At 40.0% G+C, this 13,388-nt stretch overlaps 1 long non-coding RNA gene across 1 annotated transcript; it reads left to right on the top strand.

Annotated features, from left to right (window-relative positions):
* The first annotated feature begins 10,421 nt into the window (after positions 1–10,421).
* Positions 10,422–12,785, top strand: LOC309564569. The gene is made up of 3 exons (XR_014225752.1): positions 10,422–10,532; positions 10,660–10,739; positions 12,373–12,785. It is a non-coding gene; the product is annotated as an uncharacterized lncRNA (long non-coding RNA).
* The last annotated feature ends 603 nt before the right edge of the window (positions 12,786–13,388 follow it).

Genomic DNA, 13,388 nt, shown 5'->3' with positions numbered 1-13,388 from the left:
GGGGGAGTATGGAACAGGCAGCACCCTCAAACCTTCAGAAGTATGAGATGAACCTCAACAACTTGGAAAGGTGGATCTCTCTCACACGTACCAACACAGACTATCCCCCAATTTAACTGATCCCCAAAGGTTTTTGATTAAATAGCGGAATAGAAAATATGATCCCAAAAAAGTGTATGTATATCACACGTACACAACCACACTAGGCCCCAATTACTATTGTTTGTACCCCTAAAAGGCTAGGAGTAGGGGGAGTATGGAACAGGCAGCACCCTCAAACCTTCAGAAGTATGAGATGAACCCCAACAACTTGGAAAGGTGGATCTCTCTCACACGTACCAACACAGACTATCCCCCAATTTAACTGATCCCCAAAGGTTTTTGATTAAATAGCGGAATAGAAAATATGATCCCAAAAAAGTGTATGTATATCACACGTACACAACCACACTAGGCCCCAATTACTATTGTTTGTACCCCTAAAAGGCTAGATGAGGAGTAGGGGGAGTATGGAACAGGCAGCACCCTCAAACCTTCAGTATGAGATTGTGTTCACTGTACCCCACAAAGATTGAGTTCACTGCACCCCACAATGATTGTGTTCACTGCACCCCACAAAGATTGTGTTCACTGCACCTCACAAAGATTGTGTTCACTGTACCCCCCAAAGATTGTGTTCACTGCACCCCACAAAGATTCTGTTCACTGTACCCCACAAAGATTGTGTTCACTGCACCCCAAAAAGATTGTGTTCACTGCACCCCAAAAAGGATGTTGTTCACTGCACCCCAAAAAGGATGTTGTTCACTCCACCCCAAAAAGATTGTGTTCACTGCACCCCACAAAGATTGTGTTCACTGCACCCCAAAAAGATTGTGTTCACTGCACCCCAAAAATGATTTTGTTCACTGCACCCCAAAAAGGATTTTGTTCACTGCACCCCAAAAAGGATGTTGTTCACTCCACCCCAAAAAGATTGTGTTCACTGCACCCCAAAAAGATTGTGTTCACTGCACCCCACAAAGGATTTTGTTCACTGCACCCCAAAAAGATTGTGTTCACTGCACCCCAAAAAGGATGTTGTTCACTGCACCCCAAAAAGGATTTTGTTCACTGCACCCCAAAAAGATTGTGTTCACTGCACCCCACAAAGGATTTTGTTCACTGCACCCCACAAAGATTGTGTTCACTGCACACCAAAAAGGATTGTGTTCACTGCACCCCAAAAAGATTTTGTTCACTGCACCCCAAAAAGATTGTGTTCACTGCAGCCCAAAAAGATTGTGTTCACTGCAGCCCAAAAAGATTGTGTTCACTGCAGCCCAAAAAGATTGTGTTCACTGCAGCCCAAAAAGATTGTGTTCACTGCAGCTCACACACAGAAAAATGGATGTGGATCACTGACACCTGCCTATCTCCAATCCCACACCACACAGCAATATCGATTGTAGTTTGTAGAACACAGTTTCCCTAAAATTCAGCAGACTCTGTCCCTAACAGGATTGAGAAGAGATCGTAGATCAGGATTGAGTGCAGACCCCACCCCCCACACAGCAATATCGATTGTAGTTTGTAGAAGACACTGACCCTATATAATTCAGCAGACTCTATCCCTAAAATGCCTACAACTCGCCCTGCCTAAACACTCCGACCTGTCCCTCAATTCTATCCGGACACAAATGGTTTTTTCCTGCCTATCTTTCCCTAATCAGCAGCCAGCACGTTGATGTGTGCTCTGTCCCTGAATCTAAGCAGCATAATGACGCCGCTGCGGCTGCCTCGAACTTATAAAGACTTGGTCACATGCTTCAGACGGCCAATCACAGCTACTGAGACATTTGCAGGCATGGCTGGGATGGCTTAAGGCACACCAGTTAAACGATTGTTGATTGGCTGTTGAAAGCCCGCCATGAAAAGAGCGCCAAAGCATGCAAAACCCGGAAATAAAACGACCGAACACGGATTTTTACCCGAACATACAGTAAAGTGTCCGTGTCCGTGTTCGGGTACAAAAAATCCAATTATTCGGTACGAACACGAATAATACAGTCCGTGTTCGCTCAACACTAGTCTTGATGACTACTTAGAACAGTCACAAACTCTAAAGAACAAGTTCCTAGATAAAGGGTATTCCAACTCTGAGTTGGACCGAGTAATTCAGGAAGTGGCCTGCATTGATATAACTGGTATGTTGCAGGGACCAGTGAGAGAAAAAGAAACCAATGCTGGATTTGCAACATCCTTTGTGACCATCGTATACCCAACAGTTTCGGGACATAAAAATAATCTTTTCTCGACACTGGAAGGTGTTGAGGAATGATAGGGTTCTGGCCCCAGCTATTTGAGAGCATCCTACGGTGGTCTATAGAGGAGCTCCTCCCCTGAGAATCAGGGTAGCGCCTAACATCGTGGATCAGCCTTTGAGAACAACTCATCTTTTCCCAGAGATAAAAGGCTTCTTTAGGGCTAATGCCATTAAAGACAGGAAGGTCACCTCCTTTTGCTCTAGAACAACGCAAAAGAGTTACCCCATAGATAAATTCATCACATGCTCTACAGAAAATGTGGTTTACATGTTGGAATGCCCGTGTGGATTCCAATATGTGGGCAGGACCACCAGAGCTATGCGGGTTAGGGTGAATGAACATTTGGGCAACATTCGCCGTGGCTTCCCAAAACATAGCGTCTCTAGACACTATTCAGAATGCCACTATAAGAAATCAGTTGGTACCAAAATAATTGCCATCAATAAGTTTACCGCTCACTGGAGGGGTAGTAATGTGCGAAGAGAGATCTCACTTTTGGAGACCAGGTGTATTTTTGACCTCAAGTGTTATACGCCCCATGGTCTCAACGTGGACTGGGACGTCAACTGTTTTATAAATAACAGTTGAAAGATATGCGGACGTCCCACTTGACCTGCGATCTATTTTGATAGAAAGATCTTTTTATAATGTCCTCTTTTCTCTTTGGTGCATTTCGGAAAACATTCTCTTACCCAGTAGGTCTGTTCTTTTCCCCTAAATTGGTGGGTTTAGAGGACTGAATATGGTCAATAGGGAGTTGAGTATAAAACTGTGTTTATTTCTTGGGATTTTTAATATAGTATAATTGTGTTTAGAGTCATTTGTAACTCTTATGTAATATTGGGTTTTTTTTTACATGTTTTTATATGTGTTTTTCGCCTTAATATACATTTATGGAGTATTTAAGGTTTTTAATGTTTTTTACCTTTTAACAGAAATTTTACAAGAATGTAATTATTCATTGTAAAATGGGTGATGGCATGCTCTGGGATTGATATAGTATGCTACCGATGCGTCAATTTATATCTGCCCTTTGTGGTGATGATGCGTCTGGTGCAGTACTCTTCCCAGGCATTCCAGTCTGCCTTTAGTGTTGGCGGAAGTGCTTCATTGCGCTGACCGCAACAAACCGGAAGTGCGTCATCGCGCGCCGTAACCGGAAGTGTGTCATCGCGCCCCGCAACCGGAAGTGCGTCATCGTGCACTGGAAGCGGAAGTGCGATGCTGCGCACCGGAAGCGGAAGTGCGCGATCGCACTTTCAATCAGGGGGACAATAAAAGAGCGTGCTGCACGTGGGGGCTTTGCCTTTGACAAAGTCTGAAGGACGAAACGCGTCAGATACGCCAGCCCCCATGCAGATACGCTTGTAGCCGCGGCAAACCTTCCTTACATGCCTGTATCACGCAGCCATCATTGTCCATCTCTTGGGGTCTATGAAGTTCGTAAAGGCATACTGTCCTCTTTGAATGTTCCTTGGATTTCTTGCTGATTTGGAGTGGACCCTTCACTGGTGCTTGGTTTATACCTCATGCTTGGTGGACCTTCCATAACAAGGGGTCTAAAAATCTGGTAAGGAGATCACCTTATTCTATGCACGTGGTGAACATCAGGATTGTGTCTGCACGGTGTTGGAATTTATTTGCATTTATTTCTGCACTTCAGCATTATAATTTGACGGACTTCATGGACTGTTTTCTTTTATCCTATAGTTTCTAATGTGGCGCTGTACTTAAACACAAATTAATTGGTTTGTGCAAAGGTTATTGCGTCTACAAACTATGGGATAGATTTCAAGATTTTTTAAATATTTTTTACTAGTAATGGTGGTGATTATTTTTAGCGGGAACCAGTGACACCAATACAGTGATCAGTGCTAAAAAATGCACTGTCACTTTCACTGTACTAAAGACACTGGCCGGGAAGGAGTTAACATCAAGGGCGATCAAAGGGTAAAAGACGTCATTTGCGTATGACGAAACGCTTTGGGACGCTCCTTATTGGTGGACGCCTTGACGCATATGCGCAGCTGAGGACGACCGCGGCCATCTTTCTGGTTAGGATCGGAGCCACACATATCGGCGTTTACATGCCTGTATCCCCCGGGTGTAATGTGAGTGTACCCTTTTTGTACTAATAAAATCATTGATGTATACATGCTACACCATGAGGGGTATCATTTATTCTCTTTTATGAGTCAATTCCGGTCTGCCATTTGATCTCTTATCTGCGAGGACCTCATATAATATGTGGAATGGGACTGCGATCTTTTGATTGTTACCAGCGGCTTACCATGGCCAATGCTTAAATGCTTGTGTTTTCATCTATCTGGTAAGCGTATTCTGACTAGCTCACTTGGTGGTGGATTTGTTGCACTCTTCCACTCGATATCGATTGCTGTGTTTACACTGCTCCACGAGGATCTCTGCCTATCCTTTTATGGACCATTTATGAACTTTTCATTTATGATAAGCGCTAATTATATATATTTATCTTGTTTGTATATCCATCAGTGTATGATTAGTGTAGCTGCTATGTGACAATTTATTGGAAAGCAAAATGGGATAAATGAAGGTGTGTGAAAAACAGCCGGTCCCTAGTTTGGAATACTTACCCACCAGTCTGCTAACAAACCAAAATAAACCTGTCTAACAGTATAAGTTAAAAGCAGGAGTTTAGTTAACACATATTTGCAAATGCATGCGGAAGCTGCAAGGCCAACGACAAGGCATCCTGCGTTTCTTGCAGAACCTAACACTAAAATACACTACTCAACCTGAGTGTCCAAGTGTCTCCACAAAGGGGAGTACATGCTTGCTAATAGGTATATGGGAAACAGATGGGAATGGAGACCGCCCAATTCTCCCCCACCTGCTCCAATCCATGACTGGCAATGAAAAACGCTAAAAATAATCACCACCATTACTAGTAAAAAATATTTAAAAAATCTTGAAATCTATCCCATAGTTTGTAGACGCAATAACCTTTTAATTAATTAAAACCAATTAATTTGTGTTTAAGTACAGCGCCACATTAGAAACTATAGGATAAAAGAAAACAGTCCATGAAGTCCGTCAAATTATAATGCTGAAGTGCAGAAATAAATGCAAATAAATTCCAACACCGTGCAGACACAATCCTGATGTTCACCACGTGCATAGAATAAGGTATTCCAAACTAGGGACCGGCTGTTTTTCACACACCTTCATTTATCCCATTTTGCTTTCCAATTGACCATGCACAGGGATGGAGACACTGAGCAGTGCTCGCCAGTTCTCACATAAAGTCCCAAATTGCCCATTTTTTGTATGTGACAATTTATGTCTTTTTATCTATTCAAATTTGGAATCATTACTTAGCGCAGCTATTTATATATTTTTATTTTGTTCCCTATGAGTGCTTTCTAACTGTGGGGGAAGTGTTTTCACTAAAGGAAAACAGAGACCCGTGTTTCTGCATCCATTTTCCTCTCCGGCAGAACGGCTGTCTGCCTTGTTTTCATAGGCAGACCGCTGTTCTGCATCTCTCCGAACGATCGCCGGGTTCTCGGAGGGCAATCAGAGCCTGGCTCTGGCAGTGCACATGCATGCCCAAGAGCCAATGGAGGAAATCATGTACAGGTACGTGATTTTGTGCTTAACCACTGTCCGACCGCCGCAAGTACATTTACTGCGGTGGTCAGCCCCTCCTGGGCAAAGTGACGTAGTACAACGTCGCTTGCCCAGGAGCCTGTAGGGGGCAACCACCCCTGCTCGTTCACTGAGGTCCCTGCGCGAGTGACCGACGGCTCCGATGTCCACTGGTCACTCGCGATCTCCCGCTGGAGAGGGAGAAAGGCAGGCGGCTGATGTAAACAAAGCCGCCTGTCATTCTCCCCGGTGTAGCTGCAGAGATCATACGATCCTGCTAAGTAGGATCGTATGTCTCTGTGGTTACATAAAAAGCCACGCCCCTTGACAGTTAGAAGCACGCCCCTAGGGACACACTTAACCCCTGGATCTCTTATAAAGTTAACCCCTTCCCTGCCAGTGTCATTTTTACAGTAACAGTGCATATGTATAGCACTGATTACTGTAGTAATGTCACTGGTACTCCCAAAAGTGTCAAAAATGTCAATCAGGAGTCCGATCTGTCCGCCGCAATGTCGCAGTCCCGCAAAAAAAATAGCAGATCGCCACCATTATTCGTTAAAAAAAAAAAACAATAAAAATGACATAAATATCTTTCCCGTAGTTATTAAACGCAATAACTTTTGCGCAAACCAATCAAAATACGCTTATTGTGATTTTTTTTTACCACAAATATGTAGCAGAAAACAAATTGGCCTACAATGTTAAAAAATTTTGATTTTTACATTTTTTTGGGGGGAATTTCATATAAAAAAATGTGAAAAATATTGTTATTTTTTCAAAATTGATGCTCCTTTTTTGTTTATAGCGCAAAAAATAAAAATCACACAGGTGATCAAATACCACCAAGAGAAGGCTCTGTTTGTGGGAAAAAAGGATATCAATTTAATTTGGGTACAGCATCGCATGACCACGCAATTGTCTGTTAAAGTCACGCAGTGCCGAATCGCAAAATAGGCCCTGGTCTTTGAGCAGCCAAATCCTCCGGGGCTTAAGTGGTTAAGGGCCACCTTGCCACAGTAAATGTACGTGGGGCGATCCTTATGCAGTTAAAAAGAACAAATTTCATATTGAATGCTCTGGAACAAGCTATGACAATTACTTTTGGCACAACGGAGTCTACTATAATCAGACTAGGGGGGTTGTTATTGGAGGCTAAAATATGTACCCTCCTGTTAAGTCAATGGGAAGAAAAAGAGATATTTGGAAGGAACATACCTGAGTTAATCCTTTTTAAAAGATTTATAGACGATATAGTAATTTTATGGAGAGGAAGTGAAGATACCTTAAAAGTTTTTTTTAGAGACAATTGGACGGATTTTAATCAGAATTTTAAATGAATTGTAAGTATTATAAAAAAAAAAAATGCTGGCCAATCTTACTGAGAGACAAAACCTTGAGTGGTCTCCTCCAAAAAAAAAAAAAAAAACACGCTCCATCTATCGTACAGCTGGAAATTTTAGGAACATCTTAGCCCCCAATATATTAGACCCCTCCCCCTCCACAAAAAATTACCAAACTGATTTCTTCTATTGTGGTAGATGTGTGGGATGTAGAACAGTAAAAAAGAGAAAGAGAAAACTTTATACATATAGATCAAATAGTTTGGGTAGAGAGTTTAAGATAAAGAAATGTATAAGCTGTCAGACCACCCATGTAACGTATTTGTTGGTTGTACGACAAGAAAATCAGGAGTAACAGGAATAACCAACATATAAAGAACATCAAAAAAGGGTTTCCAAAACATAGTCTATCAAATCATTTCAGATTGTACCACAACAGAGATCCAAGTTTTTTAGAATTTTGTGGGATAGATAGAGTAGAAAAACACTGGAGGGGAATTAACATGAACCAAGATTTTTCGAGGAATGAAACCCAGTGGGTATTTCACCGCAATACTTTAAAGCGGAGTTCCACCTCCCCCTCCAAGAATTAACAGTCAGCAGCCACACATACTGTACACATACTGTAGCTGCTGACTTTTAATATTAGGACACTTACCTGTCCTGGAGTCCAACGATGTTGGCTCCGCAGCCGTATGTTTCCATTGGCTGTTGGGTGCTGCCTCCGCCATTGCCGGTCAGGGAACCTGGCAGTCCCTACTGCGCATGCACGAAGCGCGCTGCGCATTCCTATTGGCTCAGCAACGGAGGAGGGAGCCGAACTTCCAAGGGACAGTGCCGTATCCCGGAAGTGGGGAAGGGTACCTGTCAAAAACAGGTGTCCGTTCCCCCCTCCCCCCTGAAAGGTGCCAAATGTGGCACCGGAGGAGGGGAGGAAACAAAAGAGCGGAAGTTCCACTTTTGGGTGGAACTTCGCTTTAAGTCCTGCTGGTTTGAACATAGAGATTGATTTGAATTGTTTTATTTCTGATTTTTTATTTAATTACATATTGATGACATACTGTGCTACACAGTCTGGGCTATTTCTACCAACTCCATAGACATTACATGTAAAATTGTAAAGGATGTTATATTTGTGGTGGCCACTAGAGGCCCCGCTATGTGGCTAGTAGGTGAATTAATATATTGCCATTACCACTTTCTACCAATAGAGGCCACTGTAGAAATTAGACTATAGTCTTTGGAAATACTATATATCTTGAGTGGCCACAAGAGGTCCTCAGTGTCCTCTTATGGATGAGTGAGTTTGGGGTGGAGGAACTTGACCTCAACCCAATAAAACAGCCCGGAGAATGTGAGCAAGGCATCAGTGCTCCAACATCAGTGCCTAACCTCACAAATGCTCTTCTGAAAGAATGAACATAGAAACACTCCTAAACCTTGTGGACAGCCTTCCCAGAATAGTTGAAGCTGTAATAGCTGAAAAGGGTGGGCCAACTCAATATTGAACCCTACGGACTAAGACTGGGATGCCATTAATGTTCATGTGTGTGTAAAGGCAGGCGTCCCAAATACTTTTGGTAATATAGTGTAGTGTAGCTAAAGCATACAAAGGGATAAAGATGCCAGAACCCACATGACGGTATTCAGGCCAGGCCTGGCATTTGACCTCCCAGGCTCTCATTGATGCTTCATGGAAGGAAGAAACATGAACTAGTTTAGGTTTTCACTGATTTCCATGCCATTTGGGGAGATTTACTATCACTTTCTCTTCCAGTGACCCAGAGATTCTTACTATTCTTATCTCTATAAAAAATGGGAAAAAATAGAACTAGAGTTGAAGTGTATTAGCTAATATTTGGGGAATATGAGACATTGAAATCTCACTTCTTTGATGGGACATATACCGCCAATGTGATCTCTTGTTTGTCCAGTAAAGTGAATTACAAATGCACGATACATAGAATAAATAGGGGAAGACCTACCAAACAAGCATATCTTACATCAGGGTGGATGTGCCATTTGTGCATACTGTGCAGCTGCACAAGGTCCCATGAATATTTGATGTTGGACATACAAACTGCTAAGACCTGCTCCAGCTGTCACCTTGACCTGGGCACGTATCTTTTCTGGGGCTGGTTAAAAATTAGGAAGAATTGTAGTTACTGCCATACTCTACTTAGATAGAGTTGGGCAGCAAGTAGCTTCATACCCTGGACATTAATCCTTCTTGTAAAAGTCCATCTACAACTTTATTCCAATAAAAGTCAGGGGGACAATCCAAAGAGTAGCAAACACATTTCTGGGGTCCTAAAACCCCCCTTTCATCTGGGCTGGATTGAGAACAATGGAAATGGAGAAGAAGTGAAATGGACCTATATTAGTATTTGTTCCAGCGTGATTAAAAGCACAGGTCTTGTCAGCACAGCTGTTTTGGCCCAAGCCCTGTTAAATGGGGTGTTTTTAGAGCCCCGAAAACCTGTTGACTACTCTTTGGATTGGCCTCCTCACTTTTATTGGAATAAAGTTGTATTAGGACATTTTAACAGTTTAATGAAACATCAAATTCCATTTTTCATGAATTCTTTTTGGGCAATAAATGCTGTCTGAGAGAGTTCAAGATATCATAAAGGCTAATCTATCTATCTATCTATCTATCTATCTATCTATCTATCTATCTATCTATCTATCTATCTATCTATCTATCTATCTATCTATCTATCTATCTATCTATCTATCTATCTATCTATCTATCTATCTATCTATCTATCTATCTATCTATCTATCTATCTATCTATCTATCTATCTATCTATCTATCTATCTATCTATCTATCTATCTATCTATCTATCTATCTATCTATCTATCTATCTATCTATCTATCTATCTATCAAATTAGGACTCCAAAAATTGTTCTTGCACAGAGTTCCTTTGCTGGTTATGTCCACCACTGTCTTCCATTCAAAGACTAAGACATTTTGCCCAAATTGACTCCCAAAGTGACCATATTTAGACAAAATCACACCCTTTTGTTATAGGCTCCACCTTTAAGCGTTCCAAATCTGTACTGACGTGCTAAAACTTGGACTGCTCGGGGCGTGGTCTACAAACACTGAACTATAATGATTTACTCAATGAAAATTTGACCTAAAGCCAAACAGAATTGAGTGCCAAAGAGTTAATCCACCAACAAGTACACAACAGGAAACAAGGGAAATATTTAGAAATCCTTAGTACAGGAACTGAAAGACAGACAGGTGCAGCCTTAGAAAAGTATCTAGTTGAGGGACGATTGTAAATGGATTACAGTCACTTTCTACATTGAAGCACAGGGCTTTTTGGTGTTGATGTCACATCATCCTAAATACCTAATTTTTTTAATAGTTTTTTGCAGGAAACATCTGTCTCCAAGATTGAAATGACAAAGTTCCTATCTCTGATTCTGGTTATCAGTTCCTTACCAGGTGAGTTCAGGATTCCGCTAAAGGTTTTAATGTTGCAAAATGTTGCAAAATGTATTTTATTTTACATTTTTTTGTAAATGTAAAATCTAACCACCAGTGAATATGTAAATGTATTCCAATCTCTAAACAAAACTTTATATGGTAACAAATGGTGATAATGAGAATAACAGTGATAGCTGGATTGCTAAATAGAAACAATTCACCAATTAAAGTGAAAGCTAGTGAATCAAGTAAAGCTACATTTTTCTTACACATGGTTGGGTATTCAAATTGAACACAGCTTTACTTTATTCCTTAACATTTACTTTACAAAGTGAACATTCACTTGACTATAATGGCAATCTTCTCCTTTAGTAAATCTACCCTAATCACTTTAGGATGTAACCTGTGTATAACTATATATGTCTGTAAAGTCAAAGGACACAATTTAACCATATGGGATTTTCCTTTAAAAAATGATTGCATAGACCTGCAGGCAAAATAAAACGCTTATCATAAAGAGTTGTCATATCATTGTCCAGATTGAAGAGTCTCTAGCGAAGGGTAGGAAATTGCTGCAGGTTGCTTTTAAGATTTTAAAAAATGTAATAATATAATTATGATTAATAATATTAAAAATATGAGTTACGATATTAGCATCACTATTACAACTTGTAATGTGTTACAGTAATAACTTTACAAATATATGTATTTAACTGCTGCTCAATAAAGTGTAAACCCCTTAAATAATAAAAAAAAATAAGAATAATGTGACCAATATTATAAGGTCTTACATTAGAATCATGATTTATATTTATTTTTTACAATGTTTGTCATCGTTGATGAACAGAAAGGCTACACAAATATTGACATTTTATGCATATCAATAAAAATATTATTAAAAATAAAAATATACATAGAAAGGACCCTCACCTCGCCACGTCAAAAATATCACAAGGGGGCAATTCCTATTTAAAAGTGAATACCAATCTTTTCTTCATAAATATTAAAAGACAAACTATGTAAAATCATGATTGCACCCTCTATTATTCAATAGATCAGAAAATACCCAATCCCTTATGTTATGCATACAAAGTATGCGTTGTTGTCGAGAGATTAGGGTTCCTCTCTCACTTTCTTCCTTGTAAAAAAAAAAAGCATGTAAAAACAAATGATAATAATAATGCTTATACTATTACTACTGCTATTAATTAAAAAAAAAATAATAATAATAATACTGGTATGATAATAATAATACTATTAAAAACATGTAAAAACAAATGATGCTACTACTACAGCTAATAATAATAACTACAATAATAATAATAATAGTAATAACAATAATAGTATTTAAAAAAAATTTAGAAACAATTTATGCTGCTACTACCCCTACTACTACTATTACTACTACTACTACTACTACTACTACTACGACTATAATAACAATAAAATAATAATAATATCAATAATTATAATAATTTATAGAACTTTGGAAAAGAAAGCATAGCGCAAAAACAATTGAACTGTCAATGTTGTAGTTATTGTTACTGCAAATTAAAATGGATTATTTTAACTAGTTTCATCCTTGTGATATAGTTTACATTCTTTTAATGTAATAATGATTTAATATGTCTCCACCTTGTATCTTTGGCAGGTTATAGTTTGGTAAATGTAAAACAACCTGAAAGACTTCTCCTTGTTCAGTCAGGAAAACCGGTGGTGCTGAACTGCGATCAGGATGCGAGTAACTACTACAACATGTACTGGTACCAACACAAAGCAGGACAGGGGATGAAGCTCATGATCCTCTCTATAGATGTTAAATCTGAAGAGATGGAGACAGATTTTAAGCCCAGATGGTATTTAAAGAGGCCTTCAGTTTTTAACTCCTCTCTTCACTTAAACGAGACCAAGGAGGAAGATTCTGCCACATATTTCTGTGCTGCGAGTATGCACAGTTTGAAATTGTAAAGTGACACCCGGTAATAAACAGTGTGGCTGTTACTTATTATTACAGCAGGGGGCGCTCCTTTTTATCTCTTCATTTTAGCAACAAAAGCAATTTTTAATTGATCCGAATAATGCTGTTAACCCCTTGCTGACAACTGCTTTCCAATTGATCAAACAAGGATCAAGCAAGGATCAAGCAAGCATTTGACAGCTTAAAGGAAAAGTTCACCTTTTCTGGCAGAATTTCACTTTTCATAATAAATAAAAGCATTTTCCAATGTCAATCCCCAGCCATCCCAATGTGACTTTCTCTCATTTACCTTGTCCACAGGTTTAACCCCTTAATGCCTAAAGCTTGCACTTAAATGCCTGCAGCTGCACAAGGTTCCATGTACATTTGATGTTGGTCATGCAACTGCTAAGACCTGCTCCAGCTGTCACCTTGACCTGGGCACTTATCTCTTCTGGGGCTGGTTAAAAATTAGGAAGAATTGTAGTTACTGCCCTACTCTACTTAGATAGAGTTGGGCAGCAAGTAGCTTCATACCCTGGACACGGTGAAATGGACCTACATCAGTATTTGTTCCAGCGTGATTCAAAGCACAGGTCTTGCCAGCAGCTGTTTTTGCCCAAGCCCTGTTAAATGGGGTGTTCTTAGACCCCCCAAAACCTGTTGACTACTCTTTGGATTGGCCTCCTCACTTTAATTGGAATAACGTT

The sequence above is a fragment of the Pelophylax lessonae genome (genome assembly GCF_965119305.1).
Source record: "Pelophylax lessonae genome assembly, chromosome: 9".
NCBI lineage: Eukaryota > Metazoa > Chordata > Amphibia > Anura > Ranidae > Pelophylax > Pelophylax lessonae.
This window is presented reverse-complemented; position numbering and strand designations above follow the sequence as displayed.